Genomic DNA, 21699 nt, shown 5'->3' with positions numbered 1-21699 from the left:
ATCACTCCTATATCTCTACATCAGTGGGCTCTTTGCATCAATCTTTCTTTAACCATTCTGCGTCTGTTCCAAAGCAGCTGTTTAAGAACTTTCTCAAGAGCATATTTTGAATGGCCAACATGCTGGGAGACAACGTTCTTCCAGTGATCACGTCAGGGCCAATTCCACTGGTCAGATAACCTTACGTTACTTCTTGTTTCATTTCAGCTACTGCATCGTAGTGTGGAGATCTGTACAGTTCATTATTCCACACAACAATTTTTTTCAGACTCATTACTTCTCCTGCTATTGCCCCACCTTCGGTGAGGATGCACTATATCCTTTAAGACGTCTGTTTTTTGTGCTTATAGCTGGTGTATCAAATAATTCATCTCACTGTCCTGATGTTGTCTTTATTGTAATTCAGCATTTCCCAACAGTTTAAGAAATGCACAGATTTTATCAGTAACTGCTTGATGATATAGTAAATAATCTTAAAGCAGTTTATAGCCTATCATATGCATGTCTAACTTTTTGGCCTGCCTGGGCTGCACTGAGCAAACAGGACTTGTCTTGGGCCATGTATAAGACATATTATATAGCCTAATTACATAAGAAACATGTATTTCATGTATTTTTGATTAAAACAAAAATCACAGTAACAAAAACAGAAAAGTAGTGGGATATTTCACCCTGCTTTTGGGATACTAATGTACCAATGTCTAGTTCAGTTCAAGTAGCTAAAGTTCTTAGTGAGTTGTCAAGATGGTTGTCAGAGATGTTTAATGAAATGTTACTCTTCCTGGGCTTCACCTTCGACAATAATTGCTCACAAATGTATGTCCTGCCAAAAAGTGATTACAAGAATAAGGCATGGCTGTGAAGCGAGGGATATTTTTCTCTGTTAAGACTGGTCTTATGAAAGTCTAATAAGGAGACATGACCAATTTTTTGAGTTGCACGTCTGATTGCAACTGAATACATTCCATTTGAAAATTCACAGGTAATTTATTTAAGTCGACTGAAAGTTATATTTTTGAAATCTTAAAACTTATTCTCAAATTCCTTTATCAAAATAGAAAACATGGCAGTGTATTTTTTGCTGTTCACAGGACTGTGTTTAGCCAAAGCATCAAAATGTATGAAATTATTTGCCATAATTTGAGCTTGCTGTAATTTAAGTTTCATTCCAAATGCTGTTATAGTTTGAAACACAGCACAGATAAGTTGATTTTCACCATGAAGGCACTTATTTAACTCATGCAATCAGTGGTCAAGTCTACGAAAAATGCTGTATGTGTGAGCCATTTTTAAACTTCATGTTCTGGCACAAATTTTCCTTTTCATTCCATACATGATTTGATTTCACTTTGTATATAATGAAGTCTTTAGCATTTTACCCTGACTTAGCCACCTTTCCTTCAGAAAAGTTAATGATGTTCCCATAATTAACATCCATATTTCTAAGGAACTCTTGGAATTGGTGATGAAATTCACAGCTTTGATGAATATTTGCACGACATTATCCATATTTAATGCTTCTACACATAAATTTTCTTGATGTATGATGCAGTGATGTTTCATCAAACATGAGTTGTCAGTGATAATTGCACTGTCTTCTGTTAATTTTGTAAGTCCCTCTTTTTTACCAACCATCACGGGGGGTGCCACCAGTAACTATACCACATATGTTGACAAAGGTGGAAGAAAATTCCTTTAATGTATTTTTTTTTATCACTTCATACAAATCAGGAGATTTATTTTGTCTTTTAATTGCACCAAAAAAGCAATTTCTTCAGTGTCATTATATTCATTATCAATACCTCTAATGGAAATGTCAAGTTGAGCCGTATCTGTAGCATCTGTACCTTCATCTACCACCAAAGCAAAAAATGTGAAATTGGCAGCTTCACTCTCCAAATGTCTTTCAATAGATATTCTTCCTTCATCAATTCACCTGGCTACAGTCTGGAGAGACAAACTGATTGTAGAAAAACCCATTTTTTTAAAATAGGACACATTATGTCCGCCACATTTCCATACATTGCTTAATGAACTCATCATTGGTAAATGATTTTGATATTTTGTAATCAAATTTGCTACCATGTAGCAACTTCTACAACAGAGTCTGAGTTCTAACTTTCTTGAAAAGATTTTGTTGAGATGACAGACTTTTTTTCAGTTCTGCTGTTTTTACTAAGCATTCCTTGACATGCATTGAATTTCACAGCATGTTTTTGCATATAATATCAATCCAAACTGTAATCTTTGAAACCTGACATGATTTCCTTGCAAATTAAGCACTGTGCCATATTATTTGTCTTGATAAAGAAGTACTTATCTGTCCATTTTTCCTTGAACACTCTTCTTCCTTCATCCATAACTTTTTTTGTTGTTGTTCTTTTCTCATTTGCGATGCCATTAGGCAAGTTGAAATATTAATATCCTCAACCACTGCATTTTACTCAACAAACCTCACGAGTACATGCCTTGTGTAATACATGCAGGTTTCAATGTATCTGAGTGAGTTCTACAAGTGTCAGAAGAGTCTGCACTGTACTGTGCCTTCCCTGTGTTCTGAAGTGGCATTGGGCCACTTGGCAGTGGAGAGCCACTACCACAACAACGCGGGGTCAGAAAAGCAAGCAGCACTGCAAGCTGTGCCCGGCTGCATGTGGCCACAGGCTGCGGGTTGGACATGCCTGACCGATCGTATTGAATTTTACTCAGGGTATTTTTGCAGTTGATGAGCAGTGACAGTCCATACAATGAATCAGGAAGACTGATCAGGAGAGCAGCCTGTATGAAAATGGATTTTGAGTGAACTTGTAACAAAATTTGGCAGGCTGTGACCAAATCCTTCAGCAGTGCACTGCTTCTTCTCCTGATTTAATGCTGCCTTTTTAAATTGGAGATGAATATTATTACCCATATTTTCAGAGGAAAAATCATAAGCTAAAAAGGGTGAGATCATTCTGAGGATGTGAACATTTCTGCACACAGACATAGTTATCCAAATAATTCTTCCTCCTGGTAAAATAGAGACCAGCAACTTGAAAGAGCAAAATCCAGTGGTTTTGAAAACATTTCAGCAGATAAAATCTCACCTGCTGTTTGCGTTTCAGAGATGCACAGAGCCTGGAATGGGTGTGGTGGAGGAAGGAGGTGAGAGCCCCTAGAAACCAGCAGAACCAGTTTCCTGGGTGCCTGGGAAATCCTGCCTTCAAAGGCATGACTCGACTTCTTCTACTAAAATATCCAGCTCACATGCAGGTACAATGCAGACTATAAATCACTGCCTACTGGGGCCCACCTGGATGTAGGCCATTTTCATTCAAGTGCACATTTTCTTGCCATATGACAACAGAAATTGACTGGCATGTTTTCGATATTTCTCCAAATCTGAAGCCAAAGAGAACCACTGCAAACATTTTTTTTCTTACCACTGTAGGACTCTTCTTTCTTGGGAACGAGCTCCTGCCAACATGTATCTCATTCCAATCACAATTTCATTTAAAATGCATGGCTTAAAATGCACTGTCCTGGGCTTCCACTAACTGCAGATGTTGGAACCTCTGGCACTTATCCGCTATTTAGGTTTCCTCCATCTGTCCTTCAGAAGAAGCAATGTGTATGCTTTTTACAGGCAATGGAAGGCATGTCCTTTTTCAAAAACCAAATCTAATTATAGGACGCTTAAACACAGCAGAGCAAGTGGCATTTCATCTTAAATCTATGGTATAAACATGAAGAATGCTAAATAAAATTTTCTCAGTTGACTGGACTACATAAGCCACAATTAGATTCCTTTATTTTCTGTTTAATATGGAAATATGAACAGAAATTGTGTCCATCTTTACATTCTGAATTTTACTTCTGATTTTTTCCTTTGTAAAAGTCTGCATGCATTGATCAGATTAAACTGATAACATTGTAGTCAGGGCACAACTCCTGTTTCATTGGGATTACTATCTCTTCTTCATGTGACCCACAGAGAGAGTTGGCATGTTTAAAGAAGGCTGCTGAACTGCAAAGAAACAAAGCACTGAATTCAGTCATATTGTATAGAAAAAAAGAGGAGTCAGTAAGTCATTCTATATGATACATAGGCCACGACAATCTGACTCAAACAACTAACCACTCGTTAATAATCTACAGATTTCCAGCATCTGTGGATTCTTTCAGAATACTCCCTTCACACACAAGTTTTAATGTTTAAATATTGCATTCATCCACCAGGATGACATTCATTCAAGAAACATCTCTGTTTGAAAGCGCACAAGTTTCCAGAGGACTGAATGCATCCTACACATTTGTCCTCCAGCCCATTTGTCAGGGGAATCCCCACGTACAGGAAATAATTCAGAAAACCACTTTGAACCTGTATAATAAGATGGAACAATTTACTAAATGCTCAAAGCTCAGTTTGTAGAAAAACTTGGCTATATTGGTTGGAATCCAAAAAAGTAGTAATTTTCTGAAGGAAAACATTCCCCACCTGAGTTAAAAAAGGAGAAGTAGGTCAACTATAGACTGCATGTTTGAAACAGGTGAGCTACAAAAGAAATTTAGGACAAGAAGCTCTTACATCTGACAATTAGAGGAAGGAAAAGGCAGTTGATAAGCAGAGATCGTAATTGTTCAGCAGAAGAATTAAGGACCATAAGAAATGCTTTGCTCTTTTTCAAGTTTGCTCCATAGTTATGTCAACTTTTACTTGATGGTGGGAAGTGCAGGACTGTGAGCTCACTTTTTTTTTTTTTGCTCTAAATTGTCAACAGACAAGATTTAAGGGATGATTCTGAGCACTCCTTTAAGACACGTGAAAAACAGACCCAGAATCACAGAATGGCCAGGGTTGGAAGGGACCTCAAGGATCAAGAATCTCCAACCCTCTGCCACATGCAGGGCCACCAACCTCCCCATTTAATACCAGACCAGGCTGCCCAGGGCCCCATCCAACCTGGCCTTGAACACCTCCAGGGACGGGGCATCCACAGCCTCTCTGGGCAGCTGTTCCAGCATCTCACCACTCTCTCTGTAAAGAACTTCCCCCTGACACCCAATCTAAATCTCCCCTCCCCCAACTTCAAACCATTTCCCCTTGTCCTGCTGTTATCAACTCTTTCAAAGAGTTGATTCCCCTTCCCTCTGTAGGCTCCCTTTAGGTACTGAAAGGCTGCACTGAGGTCACCCCACAGCCTTCTTTTCTCCAGGCTGAACAAGCCCAGCTCCCCCAGCCTGTCCTCATAGGGGAAGTGCTCCAGTTCCCTGATCATCTTCACCCATTATAGCTTGATTCATATGGAACAACTCACTAGGCTGACACCCACTCATTTCCTTTCAATCACAATGCAGGGGAGTTTCCTGTTTAATCACTTCTTAGATGGTCGTAATTTTGTTAGGATCATCCTTTCATCCCATGGTCACCATGAATTCAACATTAGAAAACAATACTTGCTAAGCAGGAGTTTGTGTAAGGCGTATCCAGTAAATAGCTTAACTGGATCAACAAGAAGGCAGAAATGCATACTGAGAGAAGGTGGGGAAACTGCTCAGATAAAAACACATCAACAAATCCCACCCTTACTGAACTGTAGGGACAGAGGTAGCATACAGACAAGAAGTTCACACAGGAAATCTAAAGGCAAGAGAAGATTAATGATAAAGAAACACAACAGTCATCAATCACTGTTGCTGATGCAATGAAGATATGTAGCCACCTGGGAAAACAAAACAAAACAAAACGGTTGAAAATATCCAAAATTAGGTAAAAAAAAGTAAAGGTTTGCTACACTATTCTCTACAATTCAGTAGCATTTCTGGTTCTATATAAGGATCTAGCCATTTACTTATAAACAAAAAAAAATAATTGAAAAGAAATGAATATTTATAGGCTTGTTTAAAATGATTGATGTAAATTATCACTAAATCACAGATATGTCTAACACAGGTGGCAACATGTAGGATGACAGTTTTATCCATAAGGTACATCCTGTACAGGGCTCCCCACACTAAAAAATCATTTTTCCAGACAGATTTCTATTCTACATAGAAAATATTTTCTGTGAGTCATTTTGTTTAAATATAAGAGAGAACTAACTCCAGTTGTTTTCATGTCCTTTTGTGTTTGCTGTCTAAGAACATTTAGGTGATAAAACGTCTGCAGAAAGCGAAATTTAAAAACAATCCTCATGTTTTGTTCTGTGTTGCGCATTAACTTCCCAGTACTCTTTATGCTCACTGCTTAGTGTGGGAAAGATTAATATGATGCTCAGGAATCAGCAGTAAAGAAACAAAGAAACAAAAGAAACAAACAGCAATTGCAGAGCTCCAGAGTCACCTCCTCTGCCTCCTGAAATCCATACACATCATGTGTTCTTCAGCTTTCACAGTTCAAATACTTCTCTGTATTTTTCTGTATTCTCCTTTCTTTTTCTGTTGAGTATTAAAGGATCTCCTTCCTTGCCACATTCAAAACAAAAAACAAGGTTATCACTCACTACCCCTGTATTCAAGGCAACTGAACAAGGAGCACCTGAGCCTCTCATGGCACTTCGTGACAAAAATTACTTTGAGAAAATATCAGAGGATGTTGCTGAGGTAACAAATGTTACCTCATCAAGTGAGCATGCATGGTTGGTCATTGAGAACAAGGGAAGCTGAAAATAGAACATCCTTGTGAAAAGAAGCATTGCAGAATTCAAATACAGCACCAGAAGGAGTACTGTTGAGACAAAATGAGATTGAGGGAAGATTAGAGCAAAACAGAAGAGTTGTGATTTTTCAAGAGGGGATGCAAAAAAGGGGCACCATATTTTTAGTCAGTGATTAGGGAGAGCTCAGTAAGAACAACATCTTCAGTAACATAATCTTGCAAGGACAAATAGAAGGAGCCAGTGACAAAGGGCAAGAGATCTTTATGCCTTTTTCGGCCATGCAGCTCATCATCTAATGCTACCAGTGACTAGCTCCAATGAAAATGTTCCAAGAGTCTTACACTTAATCCCAAGCCTATTACAGGACCAATTACTTACATGGAGAAACGCTTGATTGAACTTTATCTACCAGCATTGTTTACTGTTTCCTTCAACCAGAACTTGGCATTAAAATTGCACCACACTGCTTGAGAAGATCTGATCATTCATTGCATGCCACTGCCCCATCTCTGAGGCTGCCTCTGACTGTCTTCTGACCTTGGGCTCAAACGATCCATCTCATTAAAATGGGATAAAATTAAGCTAGCAAAAGCAAAACAAAAAAGCTCACATTGGCTCACTCTGCATTTGGAGGAACTATAGAGAACTGCAGAGCCAGTGCAAAGGAAGAATAGAACATGAAACTGATAATGGGTTGGAGAGAAAGGTGCAAATGGATCTGGTTCATTTTATGACAGCAGTACGGTGAACATTCACCTCTAAAAAAAGAGAGCTACGTTGCACAAAATCCCTGGGTTAGGTTTTAAGATTTTAAAAAGAGAGATGAGAATTCCATCCTTAAATAACAAGTAATATTCAATTGTGACATAGAACAGACAAGAGGTGCTGATTTTCTACAATGTGCATTACAAACATGATGGAAAAGACAAAATTCAAGGCGTGAGAAGTCATCACTGAAGTCAGGAATTGGCTTACACTATTTTCTTTCCTTCAAAATGAGAATAGGATGGTTTGTTTTCGGAAAATAAAGTTTGAAGGACATCCAGTATTGCCACAACAGACATCCTCTCCCCCTAGAAATAACAAAGACAAGATGATGAGAAATGTTTTAAAAGGTGGGTTAATATTGTACCAAATTTCAGGTTTTATTTAATTGTCAAACTGCAAAGCGTAAGCCCACCATTTTGTCTTCCTTTTTCACTTTCATGTTCCTTTATGTCTCTTTGACTTTGCCAGCAGAGGGAGCAAATGTGGAAGATCAAGCGTATGAGAAAAAGGAACTGATTATGATTAAACTTCGATCTTGGCAGCAAAAACAAGGACCAGTTTCAGCAGCTGCTGTGCCGTCACAGTATCTACAGCACAAACAAACTTGCCTCACTCAAGCCTCCCTGTTCTTGGCAGCAAAACGGCAGTTGTGGACCTGACACTTCCTCCAGTCCTGCCTTACTCTCAGCCCTCTGCATCGACAGATCCAAACAGAAAATTGTGGTGGAATTCTGTAGCTCATGACATTTTAAATTCAGCTACACACTGCTTCCAACCCTCCATTCCAACCCTTCTTTATGTTATTTCACTGCATTTGAACCACTGTCCTCGCACTGGGCTTTACTGTAAATCTAGAAACATTGAGCTTATTTGTGCAAAATTTAAAAAAGGTAAAAATTTAAACAAGGGAATCCATGTCTGAGTAATGCAGGGCTAGTTTCAATCTACTGGAGAAGCTTTTCAGTTCACCAAGCTGCTATAAAAAGGTTTGATATGCTAAGGTCTCTGTCATGACACAAGCCATATAAGCCATTAAAGGTTTTATCTGAGATTGCTAGTGCTCTCTTAAAACACCTGCTTTTCTCCTCCTCTCTCATTTCTACTTGTTCACAGATATCTCCCTCTGCACCATCTCTGAAAGTGAAAGGCACGCAAAACCTAATAATGAAATTAAGGCAGTTACAATCTCTTACTTGCATCAAAGATCCTGTAATTTTCCAGGTACACAGAAAAATGGAGACTAGTGCTCTTTCTTTTTGAAAGATAAATATTCTAGTAATTTAAAGTTATTTCCTTAAAACAAACGCCAATGTATAGGACATAAAAATGGTTTACAAGGATCAGGCACCATTCCGTCTTTGATAAGGAGAAGGAGTATCAGTAGGATCAGGTCATAGATTTAGGGAAATGCTGGATACCAGGCTTCTCAGAGAGATAGTCACAATAAAATGTTTAAAAAATAGTTTAGCACAAACATTAATTTAAAAAAAAAAAAAAAAAGAAAAAGATAATCTTAGTTCAGCCTTCACTCAGTAAAGGTGAGAATCCACCCAATCTGAAAGCAGTTGTCTGAAGCAGACCAAAGGCAATCATTGCTTATCAAAAAGTGATCACTGACCAGGTTCTGAAACTCTGCCCAGCACTTCATGAAAATGATTCTCCGCCTTGCACAGAGGAAATCGGTGGCTTTGTAGAACTGCAGACTGCCACAGCACAGCTATAAGTGTGGCCTAGCTCTCCTCCACAACCAAGCAAGGTTTGGAAGGAAAAGAACAGAGTCAAAGATCTTAGTCCTGTTGCTGTACCTGGAGAAATCTGCCAAATACTCATGAAAACTCTTAGGTTTGAGCTGGTAAATTGTTTTTTAGAGAGCATACAGAGAGAATACAACAGATGGAAGCAAAGTCCTTAAATCTGTCCTTAAAATCAATAAAGTGCCTCTTTTCACCTCACCCTGATGGAACCGTATTGAGCAGTACATGGGCTTAAGACAGGAGTTTGGAAGACAGAAATCCATTTCCATGCAAATGATACCCTCTTACGTGGTACAATCCCAGATCTATTTACTCCATACTGTATTCTCAGTTTATTGAATAAATTGAATAGGATAGATACGTTCAATATTCTTTTCTATATTCAATATAGAATATATTGAATAAAATAAATTGAAAGGACTGGTCAGCTCATTAGATGGGTAGGAAGCACTTCCTCCACAAGGCCAGGAGCATGAGAGCAAAGGAACTTCAAATGTGTTGGCATTCAGTTTCCAAGGGAAATTCACAGTCAAGGTTAACCTGGCCCTATTAATTATGTAGTTAGTAAGTGTCTAAAATAGATAGTGAGAGCTACTTCTTTCTGCCTGTGGAAAAGTAAACATAATTAAAACAAATTCTGTCCCTGGTAACTTGTTTATTTTCAACTCTCTTCCTGACATTTATTTTAGCAAAACTAGCACGTTGAGATTCTCCTTGTGAGACACTGGCAAACAGATCAGAAATTCTCTACAAGCTCAGTACAAGGACTTAATCTCTGAGCTCCACAAGCCCTATACAGAGTATTAATCTCTGAGTGGGTGATCACCAAGAGGCCAGGGATAAAGATTACTTGTGCATCCTCCAAGTCACAGCCCAAGATCCCATCTGTTAGTCCATACATTAACATCGTATGCATTAATACTCAAGAATACATCTTGATTAGTAGATTAGAGAAAGCATGTAAGGACTTAAAAACTGGTACCTCTGCAAGGCAATTCATACCCAGATTGCTAACTACAAGATTACCAGTCTATAAAAAACATACAGCATTTATCTCACACAGGTAATTACCATGCTGCAACATTGATTGTTGTTTGCTAAAAAGCACGAGAATATCTCATCTTTCAATGCACCTTGTCAACAAGATGCATAATTGTAGAACTAGCCAATTTTCACTATGATTGCAGTATGTGTGATAAAGATCTTCCACTGTCTACCCACACTGAAAACTAATGAAAAACATAAAATGCAATACCATGCTCCTGCATCTGACTTCCACCTATAAACTTCACATGGATCACTGAGTCTCTAGTGAAACTGCCTAAAACAGTTCCCAGTTGGTTCACTTAAATTTGAGACTTAATTTTTCAACCACTACTCAAAAGTTTTCATGAACAGCACTCAGGAAACTTTAACTCAAACTAGAGAGACTACCTCTAAGCTCTGAAAGAGTGCCAACACTTTTAAACTGGTACGTCAATGAGCTGTCTGAAACTCGAGTTTGAAAATAATCTACCTTGATGACATCTGTTTGGGTATTCAGTCTTAGGACTTTTCTGACCTTGAAAATTACTGAAATCTGATTCAGTGGTAACACTGTTATAACTGATACCTACAGCTGAATACTTCACTACCATAATTTCTCCTGTAATTAAGTTTAGTTTCTCAATTTGTGAAATACTGTCCATATCTGCTTTAGCTCATAGTTTCTCTTGAGAGATCTGTGACTTACTCTGAACACCTGATGACACTGTGTGGTAATGTCAAGACCTGCAACAACTGACTGACAGTACTGTTGGACCTACCATGCACAGTCTTCAAACATTTGCTAGCACTTTGCTGCACATGAAGGACACGGTCTTCAAGCTTTGCTCTCCCAACTACAAGCTACGTTGGCCAACATGCAGTTCCTTGCAGTTACATCCATAATTTTGCATTACTGAAGCTAAATAGCAATGTCTTACCATACTTCTATTCTGAAAACACAGGAGCCAAAAAGGTCATAAGTATCAAAACTTTGCCTAACCTTCTTCTCTACTTGAAACCCTTGTCAGATTTGCTTAATATTCTGACATCTCATATGGTCAGCCCTGCCATATGATCTCATTTAATAGAAGAAAATACAAACCTTGCTGGAAGCAAACTGCAGAAAATTCCTCCATTAGACACTCATGTTTTATGCTGTGATATCCCTAAAATACTTCCAGGTCGCTTGAAGCTAGACTGCCGCAATCACACTCTGTTACAGCATAAGGAAAATCTTAACTGCAGGCACAGGCTATGATTCACAACATACAACATAAATTTCCTAACCAGATGAGGTCTGCGTGCACCAGATTCTATTTCTGAAAACGCTGATATGATCAGATCTGTGTACACCAGTACTGCTAGTAATATTATTTACATGACTACTCCATCACTGAGCATGTTAAACAAGCAGAAGAAGCCAAGGCAAACAGATGTTGTTCTCAAAGAGACCTACTATATGCATTAGAATTAAGAAACCACTGTGGCTTAGAATAAAAATTACTGTCCAGTTGGTAAATATCTCAGCCTCATTTGTCAGTAGCATTCAAACCAAGCATTTTGTCCTCTGACTGTCGGGTGGTCACATTCTTACTCCATGTTCTTTGGAGGTTATCAGATCCACAGGTATTGAGTGAATCTATCTCCTAAGAAGTCCTACACATATAAGGATATTGCTGTGAAACAGAGTTAGCATTTCAATTTACAGCAGGCTAACTGCTTCATACTGCCTCTATCAATGCTAGTTTAAAGCCACACAGGCATCAGTTGCAGAGGTGGAAAATGGGAGAAAGGCTTCTGTATTGATATTTAATAGTACAGTGAGCTAAAACAAGAAACACAAATGCTCTGTATGAATCATTTTGCTTTCACATTACAGTGATACTATTTGCAGTACGTGTGGAAAACCTGAAATGTGCAGGTTGTCATTTATCCCCAAATGACATCAGGGTGCTACAGATGTGCTGAAAATTACACACATCTTTAACTGGGCTGGACTGGGGACAACAGTGCCATGAGGAAATGAGATAATGAATAATGGCTTATATTTACATTGCTAGACTTGTATGGTTACGTCAGGTATTTGTATTGATGCACACGTGCATTTGCAATACCATAGAAGTGTTCACTATAGAACCAGAAACTGAACGTCTTCATATTTCTGCTATTCATTGCCACCAGTTAAATCACTTACATTTAATTCATCTAGAGTCAAGTGTTCTGCTGCTGACTTCTTCCACCTGAATCGTGATAATGTTTGTTGTTACTTCATAGCAATTAAAATTAATGAGATAAATATAGAATTAGAATGACTACTCTTTATTCATCAGAAGTTTTCAGTGTAGTTTTCATGTAGCACGTACAATGTGGTCTGAAAAAAAAGTGAGCCACTTTCCTTGTTCATATCTGTCAGAATATAAATTCTTAATGCATAAACTTGGGTTTTACTAAGCACATCTTTCATATCTGAGATTTTCTAGGATTGGCTACTGTAAATACACATTTTAAATTCTTCAGTCCAGATCCTTCAGCTCTTATTCTGTTTAAATAGCACTTTGTTCCTTAACTGATTCCACTGGAGTGAGACACAATGTAGTTTATCAGCACCTGGCAGTGAGTGGCTTGCTTCATTATTAACATCAATATCTTTCAGTTCTATTGCCAGATGCTTAACTTTTACAGGAGGTTTGTGTAAAACCAATTAGAATGAAATCAAAGCAGAATCCACCGATACGGTTTTGTTTACAAAGCCCAAAGTCTGATTTTGTTATTCATTTGACAACTGTCTCATATTCAAATCACAAGCCTTTCTGCAAGTAACCTATCTCACAAGCCCTGAAACAGACCTGGAGACAAACCAACAGCACTGACTTTTTCTCCATTTTTTGAATATACAATTAACAAAATGCTATAAATGACTTATTAAGTGACATTAATGGCTAAGATGGGAGTCACGCATATAATTTCCTCTAAGTTCACAATGAATGATTTGTGACAGGCCAGATCTTTGTGAAAGGAGAGGAGGAGGGGTAAAACAAATATTCTCAACTATAACTGACCATAAAAATGATTGAAAGTCTGTAGATAGGGAGAGTTTTATTTCATCCTTTCCATTTCCTAAAGAGAACAAGAATCAGAAGATATGGTAACAGTGAGAAGACCACGGTTCTTCGGAAAACTTCAGAACACGTTTTATGGGGAATAATGCTGTGGATGTCAGCTCACTTGTAGTGGCAGACTAAATGAGGATGGCTGAAGTAATTACTGCTCCCAGCTGTCTGCTCACACACTGCAAGGAGAGCTTCAAGGGCTGTGTAAAATTACAGCACCCGTAATGGTTTATAGGCAATGGTTAGGGTAAGCTGAAATCAGAGCTACTGAGCTACAATAGACAAAACTGTTTCCTTCAGAGGATAACACCTGTTTCTGATCTATCTCCCTTGAAAGGAATCTCAGCTAAAGGAGATGGCAACAGCTTCTGCTCCGACTTGGTTTGTTACCACTTGTGAATCAACACCCCTATTAAAGACATCAACATCAGCATCCCATCAGCAAATCACCTCTGCTGTCTTTGTGAGCAGCCCTGCACAGAGCCTGGATGTGGCCAACTCCTGAGTGACCTAGGAGTTTAGTAAGATGTCAGCCTCTCAAGGAAACAGAAGAAAAAGACAGCTTTGAGGTAGTGAAGGAATTGCTGTCTAACATTAATGGCCTGGAGCAAAAATGACAAACATGCCACTAGTACAGCAGATGGGGATAAGATTTTATTTTACACAGCCCACCACTATTTTATTCATCTATGTGTACACACAGACACACAAACATATTCATATTATTCCTGAGTAACATTAAGGTCTGTGTTAGTAAGTGGCTCGTTAAATGTGTTTGAAAGGATCTATTCAACTCTCAGCAAGCAAAAATCTCCTTTCCCCTGTTCTTTTTTTTTTTTCTTCTCCAATTAAATATTAATTCTGCATTTTGGAATGAATAAAACCGGCTGAAAGGAGGAAAATACTGCCTCAGCAATGAGGAGTAGAAGAAACTGGTAATGGGAACAAAGTAAAGGACAGTAAGGCAAAACAGGGAAACCTCCATGAAGAACCCTTAAGTGAAAGGGCATGTTCCTCAAGATCACACTTAATCAATAACTCTGATCATACACTACAAATAAAAAAGACCATGTTTCCACATTGGCTCAGATGGACATGACTGCCATGTCAAAGGCCATTTAGTTCAATGGCTGTGACAGCAGCCAGTAGCAGATATTTCAGAAATAATAAAGGAAATAGAGTAAAGAACAATACTTCTACTGGTGTTTCCCCCCAGGTGCCACAAACTGGCAATGTAATATTGCAAGGCTCTTCTGTCAGAGTCTTTGTTCACCGTCAGACTCCTCTCCCAGGTCTTTCCAGAAATTGAGTGATCCCAGCCCAGAAACTGTTCCAAACATCTGCTTTTATTTCCCATTAGTCAGCTACCAATACGCAAAAAAAAAAACCCTTCTCTTCTATGCAGTGACAGCTTAGTTTCCACAGGAATCTTTTGTGAAGGTCTGTTGAATGACTCTTGAGAAAGCCATGCACCTTGCTGATAACCAGAGAATTTTAGAAATGTGACCTTACCAACTCCTTTGGGGTGTTTCATCAGATTTGAGACATGACTCCCCTCCAGTATTTATCTATGTATTCTCTAGCATAAATTCCACCAATTTGCATGCTATGGAGGCAACACACAGGAGTCTTTGAAACACAGTGGGACTCTTCCCCTCTCCATAAAGGTAAGTTTAAGCAAAGGAATTACAGAGAAACCAGGAACTACAATGTTTTAAATCATGCTAAGTACTTCAAAATGAATCAGCAAATAGTATAAACAATGAGAACATTTTAGCATGGGCAAGCAGGTTGAGAGTGTGTCATACCAGAAACTATTGAGAATTTGACAAAAACATCTTCTCAGCAGAAATCTTTTCAGTAACACAAATTACAGCCCTGCCAGTGGGACTGTGGCTCAGGGATGGCATCTCTTTTTCCCACCTCATCCCTACCTGACCACTGCCCATCTCTGATGTTTCCAGGCCCCAAGGGGAGAGAAGGGGCTTTTCAAAGAGCAAAGAGGATGGAGAACTGAAGAACTCACCCTTTCCTTGTTTCAGGAAACAAGTACATCCAAGGTCAGTGCTCACTCTCACCAGGGACCTATTTCAGAGCTTCAAAAATCATCACTGACAAAAAGCTTTCCTAACACGCAGCCTGAATTTTCTAATACAAGCCAGTTGCTCTGCATTATACAATTGTCTGCTCTGCAGCCCCACAGAATTTCTTTCCTTTTGTATCCCCAAAATACATGTAGATACTGATACTCTTCCTTTCATTCTTTTTATGATGCATTAGAAAATGTATTATCTACACCAATAATACATTTCAAGTCACGCTGTGGTTTGGTTTCATTCTGTGAGAATTTTAACAGAATAGGAATTCAGAGCCAAAGCAGATTATAGGTCTCTGTATTGGTAAGATCTAGGAGTTTTGGAGTTAGATATTAGCGCAGGGTTCCTTTCATATTATTATTTTTATCTCCCTGGTAGCACACAGATGCCTAAAGGCTTGCAATTGATTGCATGAGGTTCAGCACAGCCCATACAGAAGTAGTGTTCCTCTGAAGATCTGAGTCAAGGATTTAGATAATATTAATTACACACCTCAGTCACTGTATCCTCTATTCAGAAGATTAGGCAGACGTTTTGGAGCAGCCCTACAAGTGCACGTGCCCCCACATTTTTTACTTTCTTTTAAACTCTCCCTCCTTTTCAAGTATGTGCTGCAATGCTGATTATAATATTTGCCTGCTTACTCTAGGGCTTTTCCCATCACCATGTAAAGCAAGACTTCAATATCTCTTCTGTATAATTTTCAGAAGTTCACACACAGTTTATACACTCTGTATAGCTTTAACATTCACTCCTGGCATATTTGGCTGAAAATTCATACACAGCTATTTCTGCATTATAACTGTCTTTCCTCTTCTGTTGGTGCCATTGCTTCCCCCACACCCCTCCCCTCTTCCTTTTTCTTCCTCTTTCATACTCTAAAGACCTTTCAATCTATATTTGGCCCTTTATTTGTCTCCATATCTAGTTAGCTTTGCAAGCAATTTCTTTCATTTGCTAGCACCATTCCAATATTGTTTCCTTTCTTCTGTCTTTTTACCCCCAAAGCTGGTTAGAGGCTTTTTTCAAGCCATTGCTCTGGAGAGCACTACCAGACATTCTTAGGTAGGCTGAATGCATTCAGTCCAAAAGCACATTATTCCCTCACGATAACTGCTACTGATGATGGGACATTTGGATGGTGTGACCTCCTTGTCCTCCCTCACTACTGTTCACTGTTAATTTGTGTGATCTGGAGCATAGGTAGAGGGAACAAGGAAGAGGAGATAAATATCTACTGCAAATGAGGGAGGTGACAACAGTGAAGAAAACTGGGAACAACTCATCCTGAAACTGAAGCATCTGGATTTACAAATTAATGTAATTTCACTATTTCTATGAATGCCACAGTGTGTGACCTTAACCATAAACAAAGAGAATGGAAATTAGGTTTAAAATGGAAAGCTATGTACATGGTTCCTGTTCTAACACTCTCCCTGGCAGAAAAAGCAGGAAGATTGTGCTTAGATTTCTCAAGATATTAAACATGTGGTAGTTGTCTCAAATCTTGTTAATACAGCTATGAATATGCCTTCTGAGGAGCAACTATGCTGCTTTTCCTTTTTATTTTTTGTGAGGAGAAAGCACATCTTTTGTCTCCTGCATTTTCCCACCTAAAAAGTACATAGCTTGAAGAAATTTTCCAATTTCCTTGTTTAATTGATTAAACTGAATATCAGCAGATTTAAGTGGTTGAGAGCTGAACACGGTCACCTATGTCAAGCTGCTTGCACAAGTAAATATTTGCTGGAGTAGGTCCTGTATTTGCTAACTTTAACATTATAACATGAAGAAGGAACAGTAGAATTTATCATGAAAACTGCAAAACTTTTCATTTTACCAAATCACATTCTAACCTGCATCCATATCTATGCAAAGCAGGTGCCATTTAAAATTCAGAACACTGTCCATAGTCTAAGAGAAAGTAGTTAAAAGGTCCCACTGACCACAGTGATGAAGCAAAAATATTATCAAGTTCTCTTCAGTGACAACTCTTTGTCTGCTTGCTTTTCAACTTGGGAGATACTTACAACTTCTAAGCTACAATTTCTAACATCAATCCCTCACATCTGCTCACTGTGGTTACAACTCTGTCTTTGATAAAATGATAAATTTATCATACCTTCTATCTTCTTTTAGTCAAGCAGGAGCTAGGGGCTGTTTTGAAACTGAGTTGAGTAATCAAAATGCAGAAGAAAAAAAAAAAGCAGGAAAGAGTTTAAATGCATGTGCTACTTTGGCTACAAATGGGTGATTTTCTCCCATAGGGTGCCATACATCTGTTCCAGTTCTATTATCTCATATCCCAGGATTATCTGTTCTGTCTCTGACTCGTGGCTCTTGGATCTGCAATACTATGCTTGACATCAATTTGGCTCATGAAATATTATCTTTCCAATTATAAATTAATTCATCCTTTGAAAAAGTAGCATCCCACTTTCAAATGAAATTGTTTTTAAGAAAATCACACTTCAAAACATCAAGCACATGTCTGTCTGCTTTCATAGAGAATTAAGAATTCTGACATCCTGAAATCATTTTAGATAGTCATCATGTGATGCAAAATCATCTGCTTTGAGAGCTGTATTTAAAAACAAGCAAGTTTGTCTAAATAATATGAGAAGTAGCCCAACCCTTTACATTAACCTCAAAACACCATTAAATTGAAGTTCGAAGAAGTTCAGCCAGTCTCTGCACGATTCCCTCACCCACAAGTATTTTAATGTACCTCAGCATCTTGATTTTAGAGAGAACTGGAATGCAATACAAGAAACTTGCTATTCAGCAGACACCATAATACACATAGGCAGTCTACTTGCCATATTTTTCATCCTAATCACTGAAAGAAGTGAAGATACAACCTTTATGAAGTGTCAGAAACTATAAATTGCAGAAAAGCAAACAGCAAAATTCAGACTTTACCAGGTTCCAAATCACTACGTGATAGATGAAAAACAATCAGAGCAGTAAGAATCAAAAAGAAAAACCAAAAAAACAATTCAACCAGCAGAATGAAAATGAAATAATTATGACTTCTCATAGCCATATTAGAGACTATTAAGTGAAAGACCTTACGCAAATACTTAGTGGAAATTTACATATAATATTATCCTCTTTCTGTGCATAGCAGTCAATTAATGATTATTCTACATGCTCATCTGTGAACAGAACTGGTAAATAAGGGGAGTTTCCCTGCTTAATTCTATAACTAGAAATATATTTATTTAAATGAATGTATAATAATTTATTTAAAATACATTTATTTTTCTTCAGCGCTTATAATCACTAAATCACATTTTAGAATTGAAGACAGTGGTAAATGTGCCTGCACTCTTTGTCAGGACTGGACCTACTGAAATTCCTGCATGGAAAATAGACTCTAATATAGAAGGCTGCAAAACAGGGTTTATACGCAGACATAAAAATCACAAAACTGATCTTGTATTTCTTCTGTGGATACAAGAAAAGAATTACATGAAAATGTTGCAAGTTGCTCAAAGGGAAGATTCCTGATAAAATTGCAAGCATCCGTCACTAAACTGGGAGTCAATCACCATATGATGGTCTCAGGCATGACAGCTACTGATTATCACAGCACATTTGTTTAGAGTAAAGCCACTGTTGTGCTTATTATCCCTAACTTCACTGAGTAAATTTGTTTTTCACCCAAGATCTCAAGAATCTCTCCAATGGGGTTAATAGGAGTTCCTTCGTACACTTCAAGTGCTTTGGATGTTTTGTATGCATCATACAAGTAGTAAAGAAAATGCACATAAAGAATGACACAAGCAACATTGTTAAACAGTGTACCAGAGAATTAAGGTACAATTTAAATGTGCTAGGTGTTCTCTTGACTTCATTTTCAGTCTCCCAGATGATTGTTTCTAGTGAGGAAGACATACGTAACTGCTCATTTTTGGCACTTGCAGTGGGTCAACACTGCTCAGCTATGAGCGTCTTCTCGTACTCAGGTTTCATGAACCATGTTGAGACTTAAAAAAAAATAAATAAAAAAAAGAAGGAATGGTTACTTCCAAATAGGACCAATGTTGTTTATATGGAAGGCTATTTCTGACATTTGTGTTCTCAAGTTCATGCTTGCCATTTGACCAATGCCTCAGATCCAAGGCTCCTGTCTCTGAATGAAAGAAAGGGCTTCAGCCTTGAGACTATAGCTGGATTATGAGCACAGGCACACTGCCCTACTTTGTATTTACCCACATGTGTGAAAATGATAGTATTATCTTCAGTGGCACATACCAGCTGCAGGGGCCAACACAGCTAATGGACGTTTGTGGAGATGCAGGCAGACTGGGATGTGGCAAGTTTCAGTATGCTGGTTGAGGACATCACAATTTCTTATTTGCTGAACTTCTGCATTCATGACAGCAACCGCGGTGGAGATTGCTTTTGATTTTCCTCTCTATCTCAGTGCAGTACGCTAGCCAGCAACACTGCAGCTCTTAAAGAGTGTTCTCCAGCACAATGACATATTTTCAAGATGACAGCATTATGAACTGTTCCAAAGGAGCTATTTGGCTTTTAAGATGACTGCTCTAGAAAGAATCCTCTGGCTTAACAGCACCAGGAAAAGGGCAAGGGAAATACAGATGCTGCAATCTGGTTAAGGAAATGACAAGCTCCTGTGCTGCAGTACTTAAGCCTGGTCTCTAGCGGACACCATTTATGAGCTGTTACATACGGTTGCAATCACACACAGGCTCAGTGAGGCTTTCCACAGGGCTCACATTTGTTTTCACATTCCCTTTGTAAATGTGGTGCAAATGGTAGCAAATGGACATTAAACAAGGCTTGTACGTGGACTGATCCTTTGTAAATATATAGGTTATTATAAAAGCAAATAATAAGAAGTCAAACTAAAAAACAGCAGCCTCTGCAATAGAAATGAGTGAAAAATGAGTTGTTTTACATATACAGCATTTTCAAATGTGGGTTTTCTGTTTAAACTCTCTTCACTCCAGCCTCAACTTCTCTCTCCATACTAAACCTACAACTTATTTTATATTGCCATGGATACTTGGGATGGAAGACAGTGAGCACCAGCAATCAATTTTTCCACAGGAAACCATTCCAAGAACCCGTCCCACATTGCCAGGCTCCTATATAGGTTTTGCTCAATAGTGCACAATCATTTTCTAAAGGGTATGACTAGTTGCTTCAGCTAGGTACTTCAGCTGCTTGTCTGCAAATACAGAACAGTCCCAAGGCTTTGGCACTGCCCAGGATAATTGCAGCTAACTGAATTTTGCTATCATTCACCACTGCTATGTATTGTTACCTTCCTAAGCAAGATCTGTTAGATTGCAAGAGGAAACATTCTGTAGGGTGCAAAGAAGAAATGCGAGCTGACATTAAATAAATCATTATGAGAATAAAGTACCAAAAAACCCACAATGATAGCTAAACAGAAGAGAGTTCACATAAATTACATGGAATTGAAGATAATACAGGTCTTGAAAGGGAGTAGTAAGAAGCAGTTCATATGATATAAGCATCCCAGGGCAAAAAAAGTAGTTTTAAAAAAAAAAAAAAAAAAAGCAAAGAAAATGGCAATAATAATCAAAGAGTGTAGGCAAACTGCATAGAGAACTTTTACTTACCTTAGCAGTCAGGAATGTGAGCCTTTACTTCTCAGTATTTGTTTCTCTTCTTTGCCTCGTCTCTAGAAATTTGTCCCATCCAGCACTTAGCTTCCATCAGGGCAATATTCAGTTAAGTGCCACAGGGTTATTTCAGTCTTCTATCATATTTCTCCCTCAAAAGAACAACATTGTTATTTTTACGCCTTCTGGAGAAGAGGTCAGTGGAAATCCAGAGGTGGTGGACTGGCCAAGTATCTCCTCAAGCAACAGGAGTGTGTGGTGACTTCCTTCCCTCTTTTCCTTCAGCTGGGACACAGAGCAACTAATCCCCTGGAAAAGTCCTTTCCCTCTGCCATTTCCTTCAGGTGTCCAGCAGCAACACACACAAAATCTCTGCAACCTTGGATCTGCTATGGCCCTATCCATGGCCTTTCCTAGAAAAAAAGGGAGAGTCATAGGTCATGAAAGTGCAAGAGAAATGCAGCCTGGCCTAACCCACCTCCTTCCCTGCTGCTGGAGCAGCCAGCAATGTCCTGCACAGCAATATTCCAGCACCCGAGGACACTGGTTTGACAGCCAGCAGCATAGCACAGAATCACGAAATGGCCTGGGTTGAAAAGGATCACAATGATCATCTAGTTCCAACCCCCTGCTACGTGCAGGGTCACCAACCACCAGACCAGGCTGCCCAGAGCCACATCCAG

At 38.7% G+C, this 21699-nt stretch overlaps 1 long non-coding RNA gene across 1 annotated transcript in view; it reads right to left on the bottom strand.

Annotated features, from left to right (window-relative positions):
* Nucleotides 1-21424, bottom strand: part of LOC122168394 — a 126434-nt gene extending 105010 nt beyond the window's left edge. The window contains exon 1 of the long non-coding RNA XR_006171242.1: nucleotides 21014-21424. This is a non-coding gene — a long non-coding RNA (uncharacterized LOC122168394). The remainder of the gene's footprint in view (nucleotides 1-21013) is intronic.
* Between the last annotated feature and the right edge of the window lie 275 nt (nucleotides 21425-21699).

Source organism: Centrocercus urophasianus, unplaced genomic scaffold (genome assembly GCF_019232065.1).
Source record: "Centrocercus urophasianus isolate 14NV4802_14NV808 unplaced genomic scaffold, USGS_Curo_1.0 seq_11, whole genome shotgun sequence".
Lineage (NCBI taxonomy): Eukaryota > Metazoa > Chordata > Aves > Galliformes > Phasianidae > Centrocercus > Centrocercus urophasianus.
The sequence above is the reverse complement of the archived record's forward strand: the minus strand, read 5'-3'. Positions and strand labels throughout refer to the sequence as shown.